The sequence below is a fragment of the Pinus tabuliformis genome, chromosome 7 (assembly GCF_031772625.1).
Source record: "Pinus tabuliformis cultivar Carrire ecotype Pingquan chromosome 7, CPIR1, whole genome shotgun sequence".
NCBI classification, from domain to species: domain Eukaryota; kingdom Viridiplantae; phylum Streptophyta; class Pinopsida; order Pinales; family Pinaceae; genus Pinus; species Pinus tabuliformis.
Genome location: NC_142293.1, coordinates 1,575,783,452 through 1,575,807,643, shown reverse-complemented (window position 1 = coordinate 1,575,807,643; position 24,192 = coordinate 1,575,783,452). Strand labels below are relative to the sequence as shown.

At 41.8% G+C, this 24,192-nt stretch overlaps 1 pseudogene; it reads left to right on the top strand.

The window, feature by feature from the left end:
• The window catches only part of LOC149254088 (transmembrane 9 superfamily member 7 pseudogene), a 72,386-nt pseudogene that overhangs the window by 34,082 nt on the left and 14,112 nt on the right, over positions 1 to 24,192 (top strand).

Here is a 24,192-nt window from a genome sequence, read left to right as displayed (position 1 = left end):
GGAGAGACCCATTCACTGTCAGATATGGGATAGATTAATCCTGCATCAAGCAATTTCTGCAATTCTTCCTTAACAATATCTTTAAGTTTTGGGTTCATCCTCCTTTGAGGCTACCTAACTGGCTTGCAATCTTCCTTGATGTATATATGATGAGTACATACTGAAGGGTTCACTCCCTTAATCTCCTTATAACTCCAGGCAAAGGCATTTAGATGTTTTCTCAGTATGCTGCATAGCTCCTTCTCTTGGGAAGTAGATAGGGATGGATTGATTTTCAATGATATTTCTAAGATGAACTCTATATTTTTAACATGGAGAGAAGTGGGGTCGGCCACACAGAGATCAGTTGAGGGGTTTTTTTGGGTTTCTCTTACTATGTCTTCTAATGGTGATACACTGGGAGGTGGATTCTGAATCAAATTTTCAATCATATCATCCTCATCTTGCGGTTTCCCCCCATGGTGATTTCTAATGTACAAAGTGGTGCAGAATAAATTTCGTCCTCATCCTCCTCCTCCAACCAGAGAGGTAGATCATGTTCTAGCAAGGGTTGGGCAGGAGGATATAAGATTAACTGCTTAGACATGTGCCTGTTCTTTATGGTCATGTTCCCAGCTCAGTAGCTGATGTAGGCATCGGTTGTAGCCAACCAGGGTCTTCCCAGAATGAGAGGATACCCAGTGAGCTTTGCCTTTGGCTGGAGAACTAAGAAATCAGCAGGGTACTCCCAAGAATCAATGGAGACCATCACATCTTCCACAATCCCCTTAGGGGTCACTGTGGAGCGGTTTGCTAGCTGCAGCACTGTCATGGTCTTCCTCAAGGAGCCTTGGAGGTTAAGTTTGAGCATTGTGTCCTTTGTCATCACATTAATGGTATCTCCCTGATGAGCCCCAAAAATGGATAATTATTTGGGCTCATTCAACCTCCTAATTCAACTTAATCCACCATTCTCATTAGTTTATTGCATGTTTTTTATTATATTTATGCTAATAGAGTGAATTGGGTTAGTCATTATGCCAACAATTCTAATGGGTGCTTTTTGTAGCCTTTTTGGTCAATTTGGAGACAAAATTGAAGGTCTTAATGAGCACTTGGCAGCCAAATTCGTGGGAGAACAAGGGACAGGATTTGTAGGAAGGTGTCCCCTTCATTTATGGGCCCTTACCTCAAATTCTCCACCATCAGCTCGGAGTTCAAGGGCCACCAAATCAATTAACACAAGGGCAGCCAAGCGAGTCAAGTAGGATTGTTGTTAACTACAAGTTTTGGGCAGTCGAGTCCCTAATGTTTAGGAGGACTGTTGGGGTCCTCAATTTGTATAAATAAGAAGGCTTAGGGCCTCATTTCGGGGTTAGCTAGTAGTTGGCCAATGGTTAGTCATTTTGTATGCAGAAGTTAGCTAGTTTGTATTTCGATTTTTAGGCAATAGATTAGCTTCGCTTTCAGCTCATTTTCAAGTTCTCCTTGTGGACAGTTTTGATGTAACTCTTCTTTTCTTGCTCAATAAAGATGAATCCAGCTTTGCACCAGCTCTAAATCTCTCTTAGGAGGCTATAGATCTTGGGGTTGGACCCATCTCAAGCGCCCAATACCTCCTTTATTTACTTTCATGTGTCTTTGTTGCATTCTTAGAATAAAATTTGTTATTTAGATTTAAATGTTGTGTTGTTATTTAAGTTGCTCTTGATGATTAAAAAGGTTCTTCATGTTCATATTTACTTGATTGGTTAATCACAGGGAATATATTCAGAAAAAGGCTACCAAGTACTTTGGATCTCACCTCTCCCTCAGTGGAATCATGAGTTGGGACCAATGTGACTTTGCTGCCAACAAAAATACTGTCTGTTTGCTTCACCATGCAATTAGTAGTGTTGGATTTTTAGTTGTCGAACTTGATATCAGTTTTGATTGCTTGATTCAGTTTATGATTGCTTAGTTGCATATTTATTTCATGTATTTCATTTCGAATAAACTTTTGATCATTTCCTTTTGCTGTTAGGTCAGATTAGAGTGAAGTAACTAGGTCATAGGTTTTATAAGTGTTTGTTTGTTCAGTTTAAAAAAACGCTTGCAGAGTACCCGTTATCCTTCCTTACCTGCCCTTACTCCATCCAACCTACCTACTTCACCGTTCACTCAGAACCCTTACCTTACATTTGCCTCATTCGCTTACTTTGCCATGATTCTCATCTTCTTATGCAACATCGTTTCATCCCTCCTTGAACAAATCTCACCATCTGTGCCACTCCTTGATTCCATCCTCCAAGTATTGAACTCCCCTACACCCCTATTTCACCTCCATACTCGTTCCTCCACCTTTTTCCCTCCATCCATTCTCCAAAATCCTCTTTTCAGAACATCCTGTAGAAAATTACAAAACATCCTGTAGAAATCTCTGAACATCCTGTAGAACCCCTGCAGACTTCCTGTAGAAGCTCACAAATGAGGTTTCTTGATAGCCAAACTTTGTGAGACTCTTCGGAAGGGTGTTAGGGACTCCTTAGACCCTCTCTGAACTTTCTCAACCTTTTCAAAGCATTTCCCCTCCTTGATCCACCTCTGCACAGTAAAAAAATAGTTAGAAGCACATGCATGATAATTCCAACAACTTGAACAAAAATACAAAAATATGTTTTCTTCAGATAGAGGTAGTCTAGAAACATGTATTTTACCTTCATAGATGTAATGGCATCTCTTTCAGTAGTTTTCATGCTCTCCTTTATGTCAGTAGGACTAGCTGGTAGAATTAGGGTTTGCTAGGGTTTGCGTTTCTTTTTGGCTTTCAGTTTCTTTCCGCAAGTAGATTAGCTTCCTTTGAGTTAGCTTTCATCCATCAGTTAAAAAGCTTCTTCTAAGAGCTCATAGAGGTTGGCTTAAGCCCCTAGCGGACTTGTGCCAGCTGACCAAGTGACAGCTGCGGCAAGAGCTAGTACTTGTGCATACAGCACCGTCACTTCCAAGTTTGTTACGAACTACCAGGTTGATAAAATTAAAGAAGGGAGTTCCAGGAGTTGTAGCATTATTGCTACAATACTGGGGCCCACCATCTTTTTGGCGCCGTTGCCGGGGAAGCGTCAGAGTATTGGTGATTGCTGCTTTTCTTCTATTTTCCACTACAACCTTCTGCTAAGTAGTTTATTTCATTTCATTTCCGCAAAAGTAGAGTAGACATTTCCCGCTTTCATAGATTAGCATTTCAATTCCGCAATTTCAATTCTACAAGCGTAGATTAGCATTTCAATTCTGCAAACGTATACTAGCATTTCATTCCTGCAATTTCATTTGAGCAAAATAGATTAGTCCTTTCCTGCTTTCATTTCAATTCCGCATTTTCATTTTAGCAAGATAGTTAGTTGCAGTTCAATCTATTTCAGTTTTGCAGGTAGAAGTAGAAAAAAGCAAAAATCAACCAAAAAGATTTCATTTCATGCCTTGTAGGAGTAGAGATAAGTTAGAAAAATGATTGCACAACACCCCCACTGCTTCACACAGCCAACATTCTCTCTTCTTCGATGGCTGTGATTAAAGAACCCTTAGGTGGACAGCAAGAAGTATTTGAAGAACCTCAAGGGAAGAAGAAGAAGAAACCATTCCTCTGGAGCAAATGGCTACAAGCAGAAATGTTGGGAGCAGCACCTTGTCCAAAGACGAATTTGAAAATCAGATCGAAGATTTCAAGAGTGATATGAGGCAGTTTCTTGCCATGCAACTGGATACCTTGCGGATCCAAAAGAAGCAAGAAGAAGCCAAGAGGGCTTTGGCCATTTTTTGTCCTAGGTGCACTAGAAAGCATCCTAGGAACGAATGTCCATTGTACTCCATAGAAGTGTGTTTTGTATGTGAATAATACCATCCTACAGATCAGTGCCCTTCCTTACCCAGAATCAAAGCTGCATATCAGAGAGCCAAAGGAGCCACTGAATCACTCTATTATATGAACCAAAGGAGGCCACATGAACCTAGATCTTATCAGCAAGAACTGCAAGGGACATCCGAGACCTATTATGACCCCTATCAAGCCACTTTCATGCCTTCTTGGGGTCCCCCTGCTCATCCTTCCTGGTTCACACCTCCTCCTTGTTCCTTCATAGATCCCTATTATGCCCAACCAGCTGCTCATTCGTTTCACTCTTATGCTCAGCCACAACCTCAATGGAATGCACCTCATCAGGGGTGGAGGCCCCAATACAACACTCCTCCCACTTATTTTCCTCCACCACCTGCTCATCCACAACCATCGCCTCCTACTCCACCAAGGCAACCCCAAATTCCTACCCAACCACAACCCCATCCACATCCATCTCAAATCTACGACCCCACTCAGCTACCCATACCACCATTTCCAAACCTGTCCATTGGAGTAGCTCAACACAATTGCAATGCTGGGACACAACATGTCCAAATGACTCCTCTTGAGCTCAATGATCTTCACCATAGCTCAGGAAGAGTATTGCAAAAAAGAGACTATATTGAAAGCATTGAAGGACCACATCAGGCAAAAGAAGATTCAGAAGAGGAAATCAAAGAGCCATGGGCTTTACTTGATGAAGAGAAGACATCAGAAGCAGAGATAAAGAAAGATCCCTCATGGTTACCATCAAATATTCGATGTATTCAAGAGAAAGATCAGCAAAAAGAGGAAGATGAGAAAGTCATGTTAGAAGGTGACATGAAACATGATCCAGATCAGCAAAAGAACCAAGGATATCAGAGCTATATTGATATATGGTTTCAGAAGGTAACTAAGTTGCAGCAGTACTCTCTTCTTCAGCTATGTTTGATCCCTTCAAAGTCAAATCATTTGGTCTCTGAGATCCGGATAGCTGTCAAAGCATGCATTTCAAGCCTCCACATCAGTTTATCTCTAATCTTGATGTGCACATGGCTCCATTGGAATTATTCTTATACTTGAGAACGATTTTGTTTTTCAAGTAGGGTAGGGTAGAAAAAAAAAAGAAAAAAATGAAAAAAAGGAAAAAGAAAAAAATGAAAAAAAGAGGAAAATAGAAATCTAAGGTGAAAACCTCCTCAAAGGCGCCTTAGATTGGCTCATTGATTGAAAACCTCCATGAGGCAGTCAATGGGTTGGAAAAAAGAGAAAAGAGAATAAGATCTCTGGTTGAAAACCTTCCTTGGAGGCGCCCAGGGCAGGCAATTAGGGTGAAAACCTCCATGAGGCGCCCTAGTTGTTTTTCAAAAAAAAGAAAGAAAAAGAAAAATACAAATAAAACTAATTTCCATTGGATAATTGCAGGTTTCAAGAAGGACATTGCAGGTCAGGAGGATCACTCAAAACAAGGTCAAAGGAATTTGTGTACCTTCTACAGGAAGTTCTGTATTTCTACAGGAAACATCCTGTAGAACCTTTGGACGTGTTAACACCCAGGTTGTTCCCTATGACTCCCAAGGGAATACGGCCGGGGTAACCACTAACCAATCTTTGGATCACAGTTTCTAGCCAAACTGTAATCAGAGAGGGCTCTCTCTTTATGATTTGTCTCTGTTATGATGGTGTTTTAGGCTAGGTATTATGCTCAGGTTTTGGTTTATGTTTTGGTTGAAAGATTTCTTTCAGGGCTTAAGATGTAGTGTTTAGAGAGTAATATATCATTGGGCAATGAAGTCTGGAGTTGTGAAATGCTTTGAAGTGCAGAATTGGTGGTGTTCAAACTGCAGGGCCAATTTTGTATCTCAAACAAACAAATTTAACTTGATTGGTGAGGCATGTCAGTCAGCAGAAAGCAATTAAGAATTCTCTATTAAACTGGTGAGGTGAAAGTAAAACACGTTGCACAGGAGCAAACTTGAATTCCTGTGACAAAGGTCACTGTGAAAGATGTATTCTGAAAGTGCAGCAATTAAGAATTACACTTATCAAGATTACAGCTGAAGAAAACATTCATCAACAACACAGATTGAACTCAGGGTATTCCTTGAATAAATCCTGAAAGTTATTATTTTTCCTTGTTGCTAAATATTCGAAATTAGAAACATATATGGATTTTAACAAATCAAAAATACATAACAGAGAGAGTTACAGAGACTTATTGTATGGTGTGATACACAGGAATCCAGCAGTTTTCAACATACACCAAAACGCATTCAACACTTCAGAAATCCGAGAAATTCCATCACTTTCTTTATTAAACTTCTGAAAGGATTACAGCATAAGAACTTCTTCAGGAGAAATCAACAAAAACCTTGCAAACTCATGCGAAGGGGACTTTATAGGAATGCTTATACAAAATATCTCAGGCATTGAGTCATCTGAGAGAGAAATATCTTCATAACTTCGTACAGAAAGTAGAAAAGAAGTTATTACAACTTTGAATGCAGCATAAATGCTCTTTAAGTCTGTCAGAGGATAATTTGACCTTTGGAGGTCATTGAGTCGGTTGAACCGCTTTGCTTTAATGCTGGATAATGTGTCTTTACTTTTTGCTGCGCTGTATCTTCTCGGCTCTGCCAGCTGTGGTTTCCTATTCTTGCTTTGTTGGCCAAAATTTTTGCTGAGTTGGCTCAGCTTTAATCTTTGATGCATGCTGATTTTGTTAAACTGTGCTTTGCATAACAATTGATATTTTTAAAAACAAAATTTGGTGAATGGCTCACTGTTTATAAAATTTTCTGTATTGTATTTGTCCACCAGTCTTGTGTAGGGAGTTGATGCCTGAGAATTGCATCCATAGTCTCCTCTGCCTCTGTATACTTGTAAAAATTGGGTGCCACATCAAACAGGTGATTGATCTCATTCATTATAAAAAATAGATTTTCTACCTTGTTGTAGATAGTCTGTCCTGTGCTAGTGGGCTTCTCATGGATTTCGTTTGTGGAAAATGCATTCACTCTTTTGGCATACTGCTCATGAATGAGCAGTCTCCCTGCGCTGTTCAGTAAGCTAGGGAGTCCTCTGTTTTGCAGCACCAGGAATTTATCCATGAATCTTTTTACCTCGGTCTGCATGTCTTGGGTTCTTCTCTCCAATGTCTGCACCAAATTTCTCAATGTGAGAACCCTTTTGATCAACTGAATGGCCTCAGTTCTATTGGGAATTCCCATGTTTTCCAGCTGAGTACTTGTTCTATTGTTCAGCACATTGATCATCCTGGTGGCAACTTCAGGCATGTTTCCTAGAGCAGCCCTTGACTTGTGAATTTCAGCTTGTGCTTTTGGGATGAGCTCTACCTACTCATGGATTGTCTCTATATACTGCCATTGGTCAGTAATAGACTAGCCAATGTTGGACCATAGAATTGCCTTAAGCCCAGCTATAACTTTATCTAATTTGAGCTCATTTTCTAGCTCTTTTATCCTGTCTTTGAGGGCTTTCACCTCCCTGCCCTTCTCTGCCACCGCTTGCTTGGATTTGTCATATCTGTCATTCACCTTGGCCAATTTATCCCTGGTCTCATTTAGCTCTGCCATTTGAGCTTCCAGGGCTTGAATCTCATTTTTTAGCTTTTGCATATCCAAGCTAGGGGCCTGTTCTGTTGGTGGAGGTGTTGAAGTAGATGGTGCAGCTTGATCAGTTTGTTGGGGGGGGGGGGAACAGTAGTTGGGGCAGCTTCCTCAAGGTTTATGATTTGAGGAGGAGCCTGAGAGGTCTGCCCTTCTTCTCTTTGTTTTAAGGCTGCCTGTAGGGCTGTTTTTGCAGCCTCCGATTCTCCCAGCTTTTCCTGAGTTTGGATCAGCTGCTTATATAGAGATATCAACAAGGTTGTGGCCTGTTGATCATGTCTTTGCTGGGCAACATCATCTGTTTGAGGGTGAATTGTGGCTAGGAGTTTGATCTTTCTCCTCAAGGCTGCCATGTCTGCATCCCTCAATTTTAATATCTCTTGTATGCCCTTGATATCTTTGGGATCATGCCCCATCTCTATGATAATGTCCTCTAAGGACCTTATTCTGTTGTCCTTTGCTTGGGATGATGCTCTCTCCAACTCTAGCTGAGAGGCTGTATTGTTAAGGCTATTTTGTAGCTTGTAGTTGTCCAACGTTTGGTCTACCAAGGAAGCATAGACCATCTCACCCGTTTGCTTATGCAGTTCTATCTTATCCATTGGGTGGATATCCTTGGCAAGGACTTCCAGGTTAGTCCTCAAGTAGTCAGAGGCACATTGGGGTTGCACTGTTGTTGGCATAAAATGACTCGTGATCATCTTGCCTTCCTGCACATCATATGCAGACATGAGTCTTTGTTGATTGGTGGGAGCCATGTTCAACAGATGGTTATATAGTTGTATCTTGATGGGCTCATTTCTCCTCTTAATGTCGATGAACTGTTGCTTAATGCTGGGTCCACCTTCCCTTTGCTGATTTGAGGAACTCACCTCTCCCCCCATTGCTCTATCATGCTCCTGTTGAAAGGAGCTTGCTGATGCTTCCCTGCTGGGTATACCAAAGGACTGTCCTATTGGCATTTCTTCCTCTGAGAAGGGATTAATTCTCTGTCTTTTCTCCCCATGAGATGCTGATGTTGTAATGGGAGTCTCTCTGTCCCTTTTCCTACTTGTATCCTCCTTTTGTGGAGTTTCGAGGATTGATGCCTCAGCTGAAGTTTCTTGCCTTGGAGGCACAGTTTGTTCAGTGGATTTAGGGGCTTCCACTGTTTGCTCTTGCTGGACAGGTTGTTCCTGCCTTTGTTCTTCCCGTTGTTGATGTTCTTCTTGCTGCTGCCCTTCTCCCTGCTGCTCCATTTCCTCTTGTTGTTGCACTAGTGTTTCGATTTTTTCCTCGGTCATAGGAGGTGGCTGTTCCACCTACTTTTCTTTGCCTTTGCTGGTTGCCTGTGGAGTATTCATGGCAGCTTGCTGATGTGTTGTTGAAGCTGAGGAAGCTGCTCCAAGTTGTCTTTTGTATGAGAGGGGGACCTGTCCACAAGTTTCTAAGTCAGTTTCCTTTTGAATATTTCTGGCCTCTCTTTCTAGCAACTCTTCACTAGTGATTTCCTCTTCTAGGGTGCCCTCTTCCCAGCTTAATGCATTGGCATACTGCTCAATCTCAGGCTGCCTTATATGTGAATAGGTACCCAATTTGTATCTTATCCTTCTGAGGGAAACAAAATGATTGGGGTCATAGGGTATCCACTCAAAGCTAGTTTGCAGTTTGAGGGCCTCTAGGATACTGTTTGCCTCTTTCCATCCCTCCTCTTTTCTGTTATATAGGAAAGGGCCCAGCTGGCTCCTTACCTTCAACTGTGCCTTCTTGTTCTTACTTTGGAAGTGGAGGTAGTCGGCATTCCCAAATTGCCTGAAGTATTCAAGGGCAAAAAGCCTCATGGGGACATACCTTGGCAGCTTAAAAGGCTTCAACTCACAACCATATACTCTGATGACTGTGTGGTCTTGGTAAAGGTACCAATTACCAATGCTGTAGGTTTTGTTTAGATGGAGAATTCTCCTCATGTCATCAGTTAGCCTTGGAGGGGGAACACCACACAATAATGTCATAGCTGGATGTATGAATAAGTCTATAAACTCACAGTATGTGTATGGTGACACAGAGGTGCAATGAAAGACATAGGTCCAAAACACAACTGATCTTGGATTCCCCTGGGCATTAACTTGTTTCAGGGGAATGAAGAAACTGCCTGGTTGATTAAACAAGAATAGATGGTAAATGAATGAAGTATATCTGAACAGTCTTTCCCTCTGCAGATTCATCAGCTGGTCATGGATTCTATCTGCAATATATGTGGCATAATCATAATGTACAGCTGGAGGCTTTCCAGGAGAGAATATAGACAGCATTGCCATTATAATTTCGTCCACATCCTCCATTCCCTTGAACCCTAGGACATAGCTGATCAAATCCACTAGCATTCTGCCCAATTCATTCAAGTAATGATATCCAATAGGAGGAGTTCTGATGGTCTCAGAGCCTGATTGTACAAACAGCTGGTTGATTTTGATGACCTGGTCATTTGACAACTTATTCCCCTTCTTTATCAAGTTCTGCATGTAGAGGGGGGTCAATGGTTTTGCATTGTGGAAATGCAGCATCTCATTTATGCTCTCTGGGGTGATATGGAAAAGAATTGAGCCTGTAGGGCTGAGGACAGCTCTTTGGCATGGATCATAGCACTCCTGGCATCTGTGGATCAACTCTGGCATAGAATTTACCTGGGGGAGGTTGTAGATGGGCAAGTTTGAATCCCAAATCCATAGGATATCAGATCCACTAAGGTGTTGGGCTTTCAACTCATTTAGCATCTGAATATTGTATTTGGAGCCTAATGGAAACCAGTCCAACATTTGATAATCCATATCTCCCAGAGCTTTCCATTCCAACTCCCTATGAGGGGCATTGAGAGGCTTGATGTTCAGTGCAATTGGAGTTTCCATGGCCTATCAAGCTTCTGTCTTGCAGGTGAATTGGTTGAAGTAGGCAGAACAGTACTGAAGTAATTACTTGCAACAAATGTGAATTTCAGGAACCAGAGGGTGAAGAGGGCATACAGCAATTGAAATACTGTCTGAATTATGAATAAGACCAATATCTGGTCTCACTTTGTCTTCTGTGGCAGGTTTTTTAATCTGTTGACCAACTGTTTCACGATTGCGCGAGCAGTTCACAGTTTTTTATAAGAACTCGGGAAATCAAGGCTCAGCTGGTGGTTTTCGAGCTTACAGTGGTAAATGGGGGCTAGGCATCAAGTTTCACCAGTGAATTTTGAGAGTTTTACGTTGCTTAAGCTCTTTCGAGGGAAATCACAAACAGAGTAGGTATATGAAGGTTTTTAATGGAGAATACCTGGTTAAGAGCGAGCAATGGTCACGGATGACTGTGGAAATGGTGTGCCAGACGTCTCCAAGTTGGCTTCAACAAAGGTGGTGTAACTTGGACGTAACAATCATGCAGAGAAAGCAACAGTTCTGGTAGCAAAAGTACGGAAAAACGCAAAAATTGGCCTAAATATGGACTTTTGGCATTTTGGCGCGTTTTCTCGGATGACGTCAGCATGACGTCATAGGGTGGGGTCAAGCTCAGATGACGTCAGCATGACGTCATCGGGTGAGGTGGCGAGCTACTATTGGTTCATGGGGATGATGCGGTGGCAGACACGCTGGCACAGGGGCGGACAAGAGTGCTGATGCGATGGTAGGGTGGCGATGACGTGGGTCTGACGCGGGACCAGCGAACGGGCGGTGAGCGAGCCAGCGGTTACGGTTAAGGGCCATAGCGGTTACGGTCTCTCGGAGCGGTTAGGATACGGCCCTCGTTTTGTCAGAGGCCGCTCCGAGAGACCCGAGAGGGTGACGCGTGGCCGAGCCATGACGTATCCCTTCATCATTTTCTCGGGCGCTAAATGTCTGTCGTGGGGGCCGCTCCGATATCAATGAGGGTCGTCGGATCCCAGGGGTCTGATCCGACGATGGACGAAAGGACGATGTGATCGGTGGATACGGATGCGGGCGGGTGTAATTTAATATTTGTTTTTGAAATCAGCGCCCGGCGGAAAACCTTAGGGTATGGGTTTTTTGTAAGGTTTTTCGGTGTATTTGGAAAATCACATATATGCGCCAACTTTGGTTAAGCGGCGAAAGTGGGTTTTTTTTTTTGGATTTTTTCATAATTTCAAAGGGTTTTAGGGGTAAGAAGGGGTTCTTATAGGGTTTTTCTTTGCAAATGATGGTTTGATGAGTGGAGTGACTTGAAACAAGGGGGAGAGATGAGGTATAGGTTCATCAAAGTGACCAGATGTCATTTTGATTCCTTTTTAAGAGAACATATGGCTATAATGCCAAGGGGAGGGATATTTATACAAAATTTGGGGTTTATACACCATGGTGTTACTACTAGTAGGGGAAAGGTGATATAGGGGATTTACATAGTAAAGTTAGAGTTAATATGGATGAAAGAAGTGGATTAGGGGAGACAAAGTTAAGTTTATTTGAGAAACACTTAGCTTAGGGAGTAGATCAAAATGAAAAGATTTTTACACAAGAAATGTGGCTTTTGAAGGAACAAGAACCACCATGGAACCATAATCTTCTTCCATGAATCTCAGCTGATGAGGGAGTGTTAGTAATGAAATGGAAAGGGGAAGAAGGTAGGTTAGACATGCTTCCTGCTTGCTGCAACTTGATGAAGAAGAACACCTTCTCAATTGATTGACTTTGCTTTGGTAAACAAAGTTAACACACCTACAATGGTAAAGATAACCTTTCTGCAACCCCAACTACTTACCCAGCTACTTGCCTAGCATTTTTTATTTCTTCTTGGAGGGTGCACTTGGACTTGCAGACCCTTACCTGCCTTTTCTTTTCTTTGGCTTTTTCTCTTGTTTTTTCTATCTACTTCTACCCTTATTTCTTCCAAGGTCCCAGATTAAGCTGTTGGGAGCCTTTTCTTCTCTACCTGAACTATTTGTCTGCCAAGATTAAACAATTTGGACAGACTCCTTTCTCTATTCTACAACTGAAAAATTTAAAACATGACATGATCCAGATTAGACTGTTGGACCATCCATCAAAATTTAAGTCCTTACCAAGCTATAAGCACAGATTGGATTCTCTTGGAAATATGTGATCTTTGAATCATCAAAGCAGAGCATATTTGGACCTTTCATAGCCAATCATGAAATATGAAACCTATTGGTATAGGTAGCTAACAGTGGCTCCACATGGGGATGGTGTTTCATTTGAAAGACCAAGAACAGCAGGTCAGATTGCCTTGCTCCTTTATTGCTTTTGCCAATCTTGAAGCTTGCTGCTTTGAAGTGCCAAAATTGTGTGCTTCTCTTCTTGGTAGACCTCTGATTCTATTTACCTTTTGCTGGCAGTCAATAAACTTGAAAAAACTGCATTTTTACAATCTAAACAGAAAATAATATATACATCTGCATATATACAAGGGAACCTTAGGCTGTACTCATGGGTAATAGTCAAAATAATGCTTCAGCATCCTGCCATTCACAGGACCTTCATCCAAGTCAGTTTCATTGAGACTTTTTAGGAAGTAAGTGTTGTTACCTTGCACTGCTTGGACAGCAAATGGTCCTCTCCATAAGGAATCAAATTTTCCATGCTTTCCTTTGTCTTCTCTTCTTGCATCCCACTTGAGGACTTTGTCACCAATGTTGAAATCTTCTGCCTTAGTTCTCCTATCAAAGGCCTTCTTTAATTTTTCTTGTAGAACTTGAACTCTGCTGAAAACTTGATCTCTGGTTTGCTGGAGACATATGATTTGATTGATTCTTCTTTGCATATCATTTGGTTCAGCTTGGCTTTCTTGAAGAAGCTTCATAACAGGCACTCCTAGTGATGGGGGGAATTTGGCCTCTAATCCATAAACCAACTCATATGGGCTGGTCCCAATTGCTCTTTTGGTTGTTAGTCTATCTGCCCATAGGGCATTCACAAGCTTCTTATGCCAATTCTTTTTGTTCTCTTCTAATACTTTCTTTATGATATTTACCAGACTTTTATTTGATGACTCAGCAAGGCCATTTCCTTGGGGATAGTAGGCAGTGGAATGACCCAGAGTGATGTGAAATTTATGGCTGAAGTTCACCATTTTCTTGGATCTGAAAGCAGCAGCATTGTCTGTTATTATTTTGTCAGGACAACCAAATCTTGCCAATATGTTGTTCTCCAAGAACTGAATAATTATTGAATCATTTGCTTGTTTGCATGGGGCAACTCCAATCCACTTAGTGAAGTAGTCTGTGGCTGTTAAGATCCATCTGTGTTGGCCTGAAGATGAGGGATGAATTTCCCCAATGAAGTCTAATCCCCATTGTTGAAAAGGTCTCTCTGTTGCAATAGGCCTTAAAGGAAGTGGCAACAACTGTCTCTTTCCCTCAAACACTTGACATTTATGACATGAGGTGATGAATTTATTGACATCAGAGAACATGGTGGGCCAGTAGTATCCAGCCCTTAGTATCTTGTCCACAGTGGACTTCCAGTACAAGTGCCCACCACAGTCACCTACATGAAATTCTTTTATGACATTGTCAGTTTCATTTTCAATTAAACAGTGCAGCAATATACCTTCATGGTTTTTCCAAAGCAGATTGCCATCCATCACACAGAATCTTGAGGTTTTCATTTTTAAGAATCTACACTTAGTTCTGGACAGTCCTGGGGGAGCACACAGGTTTTGTAACACATAACAGATATCAGAATACCAGGGGGATTGTTCAAAGGCTACATTGATCTTTGGAGTCGCCAGCTCCGGTTCACTGTCCAGCTGGTTAATGTCTAAGGCTTGAAAATTTGTTTCTGTCATTAATTTGGCCAAGCCTTGCCCTTTTATTAGTTTTGTAGGTTTTATCTCAATGTCAAATTCCAAGATGTTGGCAATCCATTTTCCTCTTCTGCCCTCTAAATTTTCTTGGGTGAGAATGTCTTTGACAATAGGACTTGGCACATATGCTATAACATGGGAATAAAGGATATAAATCCTAAAGTCTTTAATTGATTTGACTAAAGCATAAGCTTGCTTTTCCATGATTTGATACTTTAAAGGCGCATCTCTAAGAGCTTTGCTAAAGAAAGCAATTGGCTTCTCATTTCCTTGGTCATCTTTTTGCAATAAAACAGCAGCAATTGTATGCTGGGAGGCAAAAGAGAAAATGATAAATTCTCTGTCAAACTGAGGATTGGTCAACACTGGGGTTTGGGTAAGGGCCAATTTTATACCTTCAAAGGCTTGATTGGCTTCAACAGTCCATTTAACTTTTGAATCCTTTTTTAGCATGTTATTTAATAATCTGATTAGTTCTGCTAAGTTTGGGATAAACCTTCTTAAGAAATTGATTTTTCCCAAGAATCCTTGCAATTCTTTGACATTTCTTGGGTGGGGCATTTGCAGGATAGCCTGTATCCTATCTGGGTCAATTCTAATGCCATCTTTAGAAATGATGTGGCCCAATAGCTTACCTTCCTCTAAACCAAATAGGGATTTCTTGGGATTCAAGGAAATTCCATATTTTCTGCATTTTAGGAAGATCTGTCTCAAATGTTTTATATGTTCTTGGTCTGATTTTGAGAAAGGTGTAAGGTCATCCAGGTAAATGACTAAAAATTCATGAATCTCTTTGGAAAAAGCAATATCCATTGCTCTTTGAAAAGTTGCCCCTGCATTTTTCAATCCAAAAGGCATCTTTACATATTTGAAAGTTCCCCATGGGGTTGTAAATGTTGTTTTGTCCTGATCATCAGGGTGAACTAAGATTTGGTTGAAACCTGAGAATCCATCAAGTAGAGAAATTCTGGAAGCCCCCACTACTCTCTGCAAAATGTGATCCATCTTGGGTAAGGGGTAATTGTCTTTGAGGGATACTTGGTTCAGATTCCTCAAATCCACACACAGCCTAATCTCACCAGTCTTCTTTCTTGTAGGGACTAAGTTGGAGATCCATTCAGAGAATCTGATTGGTGCTATGATGCCTGCCTTGAACATTTTTTGTACCTCTTGTTCCATTGCTGGGAGAAGCATAGGATTGATTCTCCTCAGTTTTTGTTTAAAGGGATTTTGATCAGGTTTGAGAGGGATAGTGTGCTGGATTACATAGGTGTCATAGGACTTTAGGTCCTCATAGCTCCATGCAAAAACATCCTGGAACTCTTTGAAGAGGTCAATGTATTTGGGCTTCTGGTCAGGAGGTAAGGAAGCAGATAATTTAATTATCTTGGGCTTCTCACTGGTACCTATGTTGCACTCTTCAATGGCTGCATTTAAGGGCTGCATTTTTGGTTTTCTAGGGATGTCATTTGAGTCAAAGATGTCTTCTAGTGGAGTTAGGCCCGTTGGAAGAAAATTGTCTTTCAGCTCTATGATTTCAGTTTCAGCATTGGCCACCTCTTCATAGTTAATTTGTTGAATTTGCTGAATGTTTTCCTTGTTGAAAATGGTTGGACTCAGCATTAGTTTTGCAGTTCTAGGTGATATTGGGTGAGCAATCTGTTGAAACTGTATTTGTGATGGACTTGCTCCATCAAGTATTTGTGATTGACTCGCTGTCTCAAGTATTTGTGATTGACTCGCTGTCTCAAGTATTTGTGATTGACTTGCTATATCAGTGTCAATATTTAGTCCTGCAAATTCTTGCTGCAGAGTTAAAAAATGGTTTATTTGCTTGTCATCCTCAAATACTTGCCAATTATTGACATTGTTTGGAATGGAGGGTTTGTGTTTTACCTCAGCTGTAAAACAATGATGGGGCTCAAAGGGAAACTTGCAGGTACTTGCAAAGGTGGCTAAACTATGAGCATGTAGATTGTGGGTTCTGGAAATTTTAGTAATTTGGAATTCAGAGAAAAAGTTTAGTACCTCAGCAACAACAGACCTATAAGTCCTTAGTCTTCTGTCATTGGTGACAAAGTTTCCCTTCACTTGTTGGATAACCAAATCTTAATCACCCATGATTGAAACCCTGGCAGCTTGTGTTGGGGGGAAAAGTATCTAATGCAGAATGCCTCTATCCCACTCTGAAGGTGATAGTACTCCAGCAACAACTGAATGCAAAGCTATTCAAAGTTTCTTCTTTATGAGATGAGAGAGGGAAGAAAAGGATGATCTACTAACCGTTATCTTGCGCTAATAGTCGACCCAGTCTTCACTCCTTGCCGCTTGCTCCTAGCTCCTTGTCCTTTCACCGGCCCAGCTACACACAGATCCTGTAAAAGCACAAGAAAAGGAAACTACAAGAAGCATACATCCATAATCGATTATAGGATTAGCATAAATCAAATATACAAGCATCTATTCATCATAAAGACACATGCATATAGAAGAACCTCAAATACTTTATTGATAATAGAAGTAAAGTTCTGAGAGAGTTACAACCACAATGGGCCCAATCCAGCAACACCTCCCAGCTGAAAGAAATCTCCTCTTCACCTCCTTCAAGCAACAACTGAATGCAGAATGCCTCTAATGCAGAATGCCTCTATCCCACTTTGAAGGTGATAGTACTCCAGCAACAACTGAATGCAAAGCTATTGAAAGTTTCTTCTTTATGAGATGAGATAGGGAAGAAAAGGATGATCTACTAACCGTTATCTTGCGCTAATATTCGACCCAGTCTTCACTCCTTGCCGCTTGCTCCTAGCTCCTTGTCCTTTCACCAGCCCAGCTACACACAGATCCTGTAAAAACACAAGAAAAGGAAACCACAAGAAGCATACATCCATAATCGATTATAGGATTAGCATAAATCAAATATACAAGCATCTATTCATCATAAAGACACATGCATATATAAGAACCTCAAATACTTTATTGATAATAGAAGTAAAGTTCTGAGAGAGTTACAACCACAATGGGCCCAATCCAGCAACACCTCCCAGCTGAAAGAAATCTCCTCTTCACCTCCTTCAAGCAAAACACCCAATAGCTCTATACACAAACCAACAGCACTTCCTTACTTGCACAAAATTCCAGCCTCCTTAGACCTCATGAGAGAGCTCTATATATAGGGTTTTGGAGAAAGGATGAGTCATCTTGAGACTGGCCTGAAGCTGACTTGTGTCCTCTCCCACTTTAGTTAATCTTCAGTTCTTGAGTCCACTTGGAGAATCTTGCTTCCACTTGGAGATCAAGACCCTCTTACTCATCACTAGGCGAATTCCTTGACCCAAGTGTCAGTTTGGAAGCTTCCTGGGCAGTTGACACCTTGCAAAATGACTGTGCCACTTGGCCAATCTCACCGAGCGCAGGTAGCCTTCATTAGTTTTGAACTTCAGCGCAGGTACAAGGAGGAGCAGTTGACATTCAGCGCAGATGCTCAGTGGAGCAGCTGACATGATCCAGAAATAGCCTGTTTTTGAGTGTTTTCAGGTGGAGAACTGATTTTCAGTGCTGTGGTTTGCAGACCTTGTTCCTCTAAGGGTAAGAACAACATGTTTAGGGACTTTGGATCCCTCAGATTATTGACATTTCATGCTCCATGCTGTTAGGCACAAAAATGTCTATAACAGTTTCCCCCTAAAGTATGAGGTTGTTTATCGGGTGAAATGCTTTATTAGGAGGATCCGAAGTTCATTCAATCGGCTGAGAGGTGCCCTGCAATAAAATACAATACAATACATTATTTTTCATTCTGCTTTCATGATCTAGCTGAGGCGGGCATTCCCATGCTCAGCTTTATAAATTCATTTTGGTACATATAACAGACGACTGTCTGATGATAGACTGATAATTCTCTGCTGAAATTATCATCCTTTGAGTAGGATGATCATCTGCTGTAATGATGTACATATCAAATGTCTTTATATCCTGAATATATATCGCAGCCCGGATGGATGAAACTAGATCCGGGGTCTTCAATCTCGTTCGATCTTCACTCTAAGTACAAGTCGATCCATGTGAGAATTGCGTTGAAGTCGAACATGGAAAGACATCGCTTGATTACCGGTCAATACTGTAAACCGTTAACAAGCGCGAGAGGAGTCACCAATAATGACAATGACCCTCAAGGTACTGCAGTACAATTCACATGGTGTGAATAAAGGACTTGGCGTCGAACACCACGCAAAATCTTCTGGTCAAAGGTCATTGATGTATACCTGTCGCCGGAAGTGAGAAACTTGCCATTGAGGCATGCAAGCTTCAAAGTACTGGGGGGGGTGTTCCTAGATCAACTTCTTGGATAATGAGCTGAAGTCGACAAGAAGCGATCCGTCAAAGGAGGGCCTTAATGAATCCCACATCAGTGACACGGAACGGAGCTAATGACTTTAGTGGAGGTGAAAACAAACTGTGAGATATGATTCAGGGTGGCGATCATGGGTGGATGAAGGATAATGTATGGTAGTGGATGGGACACGGTTGACTCTTTCTGAACACATCTCTTGAACATATAACGACACTGATGTGATGGATTGGTAGCATTACCCCAAATACGGATGGTTTGGCGAGGACCATGGTGATGAGACCGGTGAATGAAACAACCCAACCCGATGTGGTATGGAGGACAAAGTGTCATGTTCAAGAGCGACTTGCTACCATCAAAGCTTCGAGGTTCTCCCAATTTTTCCCCAGTCATTTCTGACCAGTACCTCTTTTTTTTTGTCAAGCTTGAGGAGGATAACATATGCTTGTTCTATAACCTGCCCTTCGGGCAAGCCCATCGCTATGTTTTAACGAGCCTAGCGATAGGGAGACTCGTTCTCGTCTAAAGACAAGTTTGTCGCTATTTAATCATTTTAACGAGTCTAGCGACAAAGACAACTCGGTCCTTTTCATTTTTAGAGAGTCTGGAAAGGTACAGAAAGTTAACTCCAAAATTCCTTTTTCGTCATCTAATCCCTTAAGTCCGAAAAAGTATAAAACAATACAAAAGGGATGAATTTTCGATAACTTTAACGAGCCGAATAAAACAAGCGCTCGACCTTTTTGTGCAATAATCCCTCAGGTCCAAAAAGATTAAAATCTAAAGGAGGGATAGCTCTTCCGGTCACTTTAACGAGCTGGAAGGCCAAAACTCGGCAAACTTTTCATATTTTACGAGTCAGGAGAAAAGAGCTCAAAGAAGACTCGTCTTTTGAGGAACGAGTGATAAACAGGGATAGCAGCAGATTCCAGGTACAGGTTAGAATTTTCCAATCACGGCAGTGTCACAAGGATGGCTAAGTGAAATCACTCTTCGCAGCTGTTCCTCAAAATGGGTAAACAATCATATGGGGGTGAACGATCGGCCAAATGGAATGGAGGTGGCAAGTGCAAAACACGACCAAAGCTTTTATGGCTAATAAATTTACGATCACAATGGTTATTTACCGGGATAGGTTCATTTTTTAATGAGCTTGAACTCTGGTGGAACCCTTGCTCATGCTTTTCTATTTTTTAACGAGCATAAATTCCGCGGTAAAACTGCTCAAACTTGCGTTTATTTTTTAACGAGCATGAACTTTATGCTAAAACTGCTCGATATACCAGTCATAAGATAAGAAATGTCTCTTGTGAGATAGCTATTTTTTATGGAGCTTTATCTCACGAAGCTATGCTCCTAATTTGGCAAATTTTGACCTTTGCCCCACATCTTTGCATGCCCCCAGGTATAAAATACAATTTCAAGGCTGCCCCTCCTCTCTCTCACCTTTGTTTTCCTTTGGGTGTTCACAGCTACTTGTCGTCCTGCTAGTCTAATGTTAACGATACTTGTCTTCTCGTTATTTTAACGGGTCTTATGCGGTACTTGTCTTCCCGTCGGCCCAGTTTTAACAGATCTTTTGCAAGATCGCAAGAGAACAGCTACTTGCGACAAGAGAAGAACACTACTCAAAGACAAAACATTGATGTTATTGAGGGAGGCTTGCCTCTTTCTGGTTACCCAAAGAATGGTTTTATTTGCTGCCGCAAATGAAACTCTTTCTTCGGCGATGTCTATCATTAGGTTACTCAAAGATGGTTACTACTTGTTGCAGCAAAGGAATCCCTTTCTTTGGAGGCTGCCCCTACTTATCCTCTAAAACATTAGTTTTAATGGGTGAGGCTTGCCTTTTACCCAAAGATGGTTACCATTTGCTGCCGCAATAGAATCTCTTTCCTTAGTAGCCTACCTTTTTAGACAAAGTTGAATGACCTTTGTCAGACAAGTAACCTTATCAAAAGAATCCTATTCTAGAACAACCCCTCTTCCATCCACGGACGAGGTACGGACTAGTCATATTCTTTCGCGGAAATTCTACTTTATACCCAAGGTTTCCTCTGCCCAAAGCAGACCAGGATGCATGCCCCCTGGGTTCCAGTTCTATCTTTCTGAATCACTCGCATTCATCGGGAAGGAGGACTGGAGGTGGAGACATTTCTTGGGTGAATAGACCATTGAGGATTGGTATTTGACTATTTGTGATGCGTGATCCCGGAAATGAAAGTTGGTCTACGAGCTTGACCACCCTTCCTTCGTGTGGAAAACACATTACTCTAAAGAGTGAGGAGACTATAGCTCCCATGCAATATATATAGTCACGTCCAAGGAGTAGGTTATAATCCAAGGGTCCTTGAACGACCATCACGTTCAAATTAACGGTCTTCCCTTTCAATGTAACAGGCACATTGGGGAGGATCCCTAATGGTCGACTGGTTCCTTTATCAAAACCCGAGAGATTTCTTATCTCAGGCAAAAGCGCCGGGGAACCCAGTGCTTTCCAAGCAACAGAGGAAAGGATACTCACAGATGCCCCTTCATCAATGATAGTTCCAGTCATCACCATTCTATAAATTTGGACTATGATTCTGAATGGTATACTGGCTGGTAACCAGGGTCTGCCCAGTTGGTTCCAATCAAAGGAAACAACCAGGTTTCTTGGTGGTGGGACCGAATACACGGCCGGATATGATCCTGACGATGTTCCTTCCTGCGATAAAGGAATGGGCGCATTGCCCTGACGCTCATCAGAATCTGTGTTGATGAAAAGAATCTGGATGGTGTCATCCTTATTCTCTTCCGTGAGGGTGTCATTTGAAGATGAATCTTCAGTGACGGTGTCATTTGAGGATGAAACCTCTGAAGGAAGAACCGGGTCAACTGCCGTATTGACCTTTAGACTTTCGTCTGGTCTGGATTCAGTAGGTTCATTTTCAATGACTGACGCTTCAGCTGACCACTTGAGCGGGTCAGTTGTATTTTCAACCAACGAAGGACTTGGCACGAGTTTTTTGTATCCAGGAGGAAGTATTACCGGAGAAACCGGACGATCTTCCAAAACTCTCTTCGCTTCGTCTAAGAAGGGACAACGGTGGATGGCGTGACCGCCTTCACACAGTCTGCAGGGGGATCTTGCTCCCCCTCTTTGCCTTGAACCTTCACTTTCGCTGGTTGACGGTAAGCAATCAACATGGCTATCAGAGGTTGATGCTCCCGAATTGTGCAAACGAGGTGACCAGTCCCTTAGTATCCGGGGAATACAGGGACAATCTCTATGGAAGTGGTCTCCTCTACATATGACACATGGCGATTTAGGCCCGGTCTGTGCTGTGTGTGGGTTTTTGTCAGATGTCTTTTGCTTGCCCCCAGTCGCCTTAGGCTCCTTCTTCTTCTTTTCTTTCTTCTTCTTTTCCTTCTTCTCCGTGGGAGCTTGGCTTTTGCCGGCTCCACCTTTTGAAGATGAAGGATTGGAGGAAGGGTTAGAGGAAGTAGAAGGCTGGTGGGAGGCTCTAGACTCATCTAACTGTTGACTCGACTGCTCAGGAACCATGGTGTTCTGAACTACACTAGTTGAGAATAGCCAAACAGGCAGGCCAATCGTCAGTCCTGGAAGCGACAATGTGGCCATGTGGGGCGCACCAACTTCTCCCCAAGAGGAGAATGGACTAGGACTTCCATCATGTGGAGTTCCTTGGTTGGGGCGTTCCATGTTCTCAACTTAAAGATCAACGCGGGAATAGGAGGTGATTATGTTCCGTTTAAAATAAATTTTATAACGACGCTTAGACACAACTTGCTTTTTCACTTTTTAAGAGTCGAGAAAAAGCTAAAGATGACTCTAGTCTCCTTCGATGTTTTAACGAGCCCGAAGTGACAAATGCTTGGATGGACTTTTTCAGTTATAGAGTTTGAAAAAGGCCAAAAGAAACTGCTCTGGAGTTCTAGGCAGAGGGTGTGCCAAACCTTTCGCAAAACCACAGAATACGTTTTACGGTACGAGTGGTCGATCTTCGTGAATGCTGTGTTCACTGCATTGCGATCAGTAGGGCGGCCGACACGGTTTCCTATGGATAAAGGCTTTGATCCTATAGGGGTCTCCCAATATATACGCGACGGTACGTGGGAGCACAAGTCCGTATTGATACTTATCGCTTCACCGTGGAGGAATCACCCAACCACTCAACGTTAAGATATCACGTTTAACGACGCCAGAACACGTCTCTAGCTTAGACCTCTAGATGTTTGCGTTATGTTTCAATGCATTGTTATGTAAATTCAATTTATTTTAAGGTTGATCTTGTTTAGCAGTTTGCCTTTATGGATCACCACGAGATGTATAGAAACACTCCTGAATGCAATCTAAGATGATAAGCAAGCTTTTCAATCTTTCAACTTTGAAAACCTTAACTACTGAGGGAGAAGGAAGATAACGCCTTTTCACACAGATCATAGAGCACACACTAATGCACTTTCCTAAATCAACATGCAAACTGTCATAATGTACATGCACAATGCAAGTATTTCTTTTCTCTTTCTTAATGTTGATGAAATACAAAAAGAAAGTTGTTGTATAACTTTGAATTCAATTTCAAGCGAAAGCAAACAAGTTCGTCCAAAATCGAAAGACACCTTACGATTTACTTGTTTCGACACTTAGAAATATATAAATTCAAACCATATGACGAAAGCGACAAACACAATCAGCTATGAACAGCAAATAAACTAACTCTTAAGATCAGAACGACACTTAATCACAGGTCTAGATCTAAGAGGTCAATGCAAGACTGGTTCACTTTCGTTATGGGAAACTGTAAATGACACAAGAAATACAAAAGAACAAATACAGTTTCTTTATACAACTGAGGGGGAATAATGACAAAGGGAGATGGTTTCAGATAGGCCCACTGACTGGTAACAAACAGCAAAAACAATAGTGAAAACAAATCAAGACCCAGCAGGAAACCCCAGTAACTCAAGCCAAGACTGGTCCAGCGCAGTTGTAACACTGCCTGTTTGACCTTCAGTGCAGGTAGCCCCTTCGGGAACTGCGCTGAAATGCAGACTACCTTTGTACAGCCTGCAATGAAGAACGAGACTTTCGTCCGTCTTGGTTTCCGGGTCACAGATTGCTCAAAAATTCACAGTTTTTGCTCAAATCAGAAGCTATCAGTCAAGGACACACTAAGGGATGTAAAGGAGGATGAAAAGCTATCACTAAGAGCTTATTAGAGTCCTTGTGGATCAGCTCTTCAAATCATAAACTTGCCCAGAAACTGAGCTAGAGTAGCTGCCCTCTACTTTGTGTTTGATAGATTCAAACACAGTTCGATTCGGTACTCTCCTTGTTTATGAAATGAATAGCAAGAAACACAACAAACCAACAAGATACGCTCCCCAGCGGAGTCGCCAATTTGTTGGGGGGAAAAGTATCTAATGCAGAATGCCTCTATCCCACTCTGAAGGTGATAGTACTCCAGCAACAACTGAATGCAAAGCTATTCAAAGTTTCTTCTTTATGAGATGAGAGAGGGAAGAAAAGGATGATCTACTAACCGTTATCTTGCGCTAATAGTCGACCCAGTCTTCAC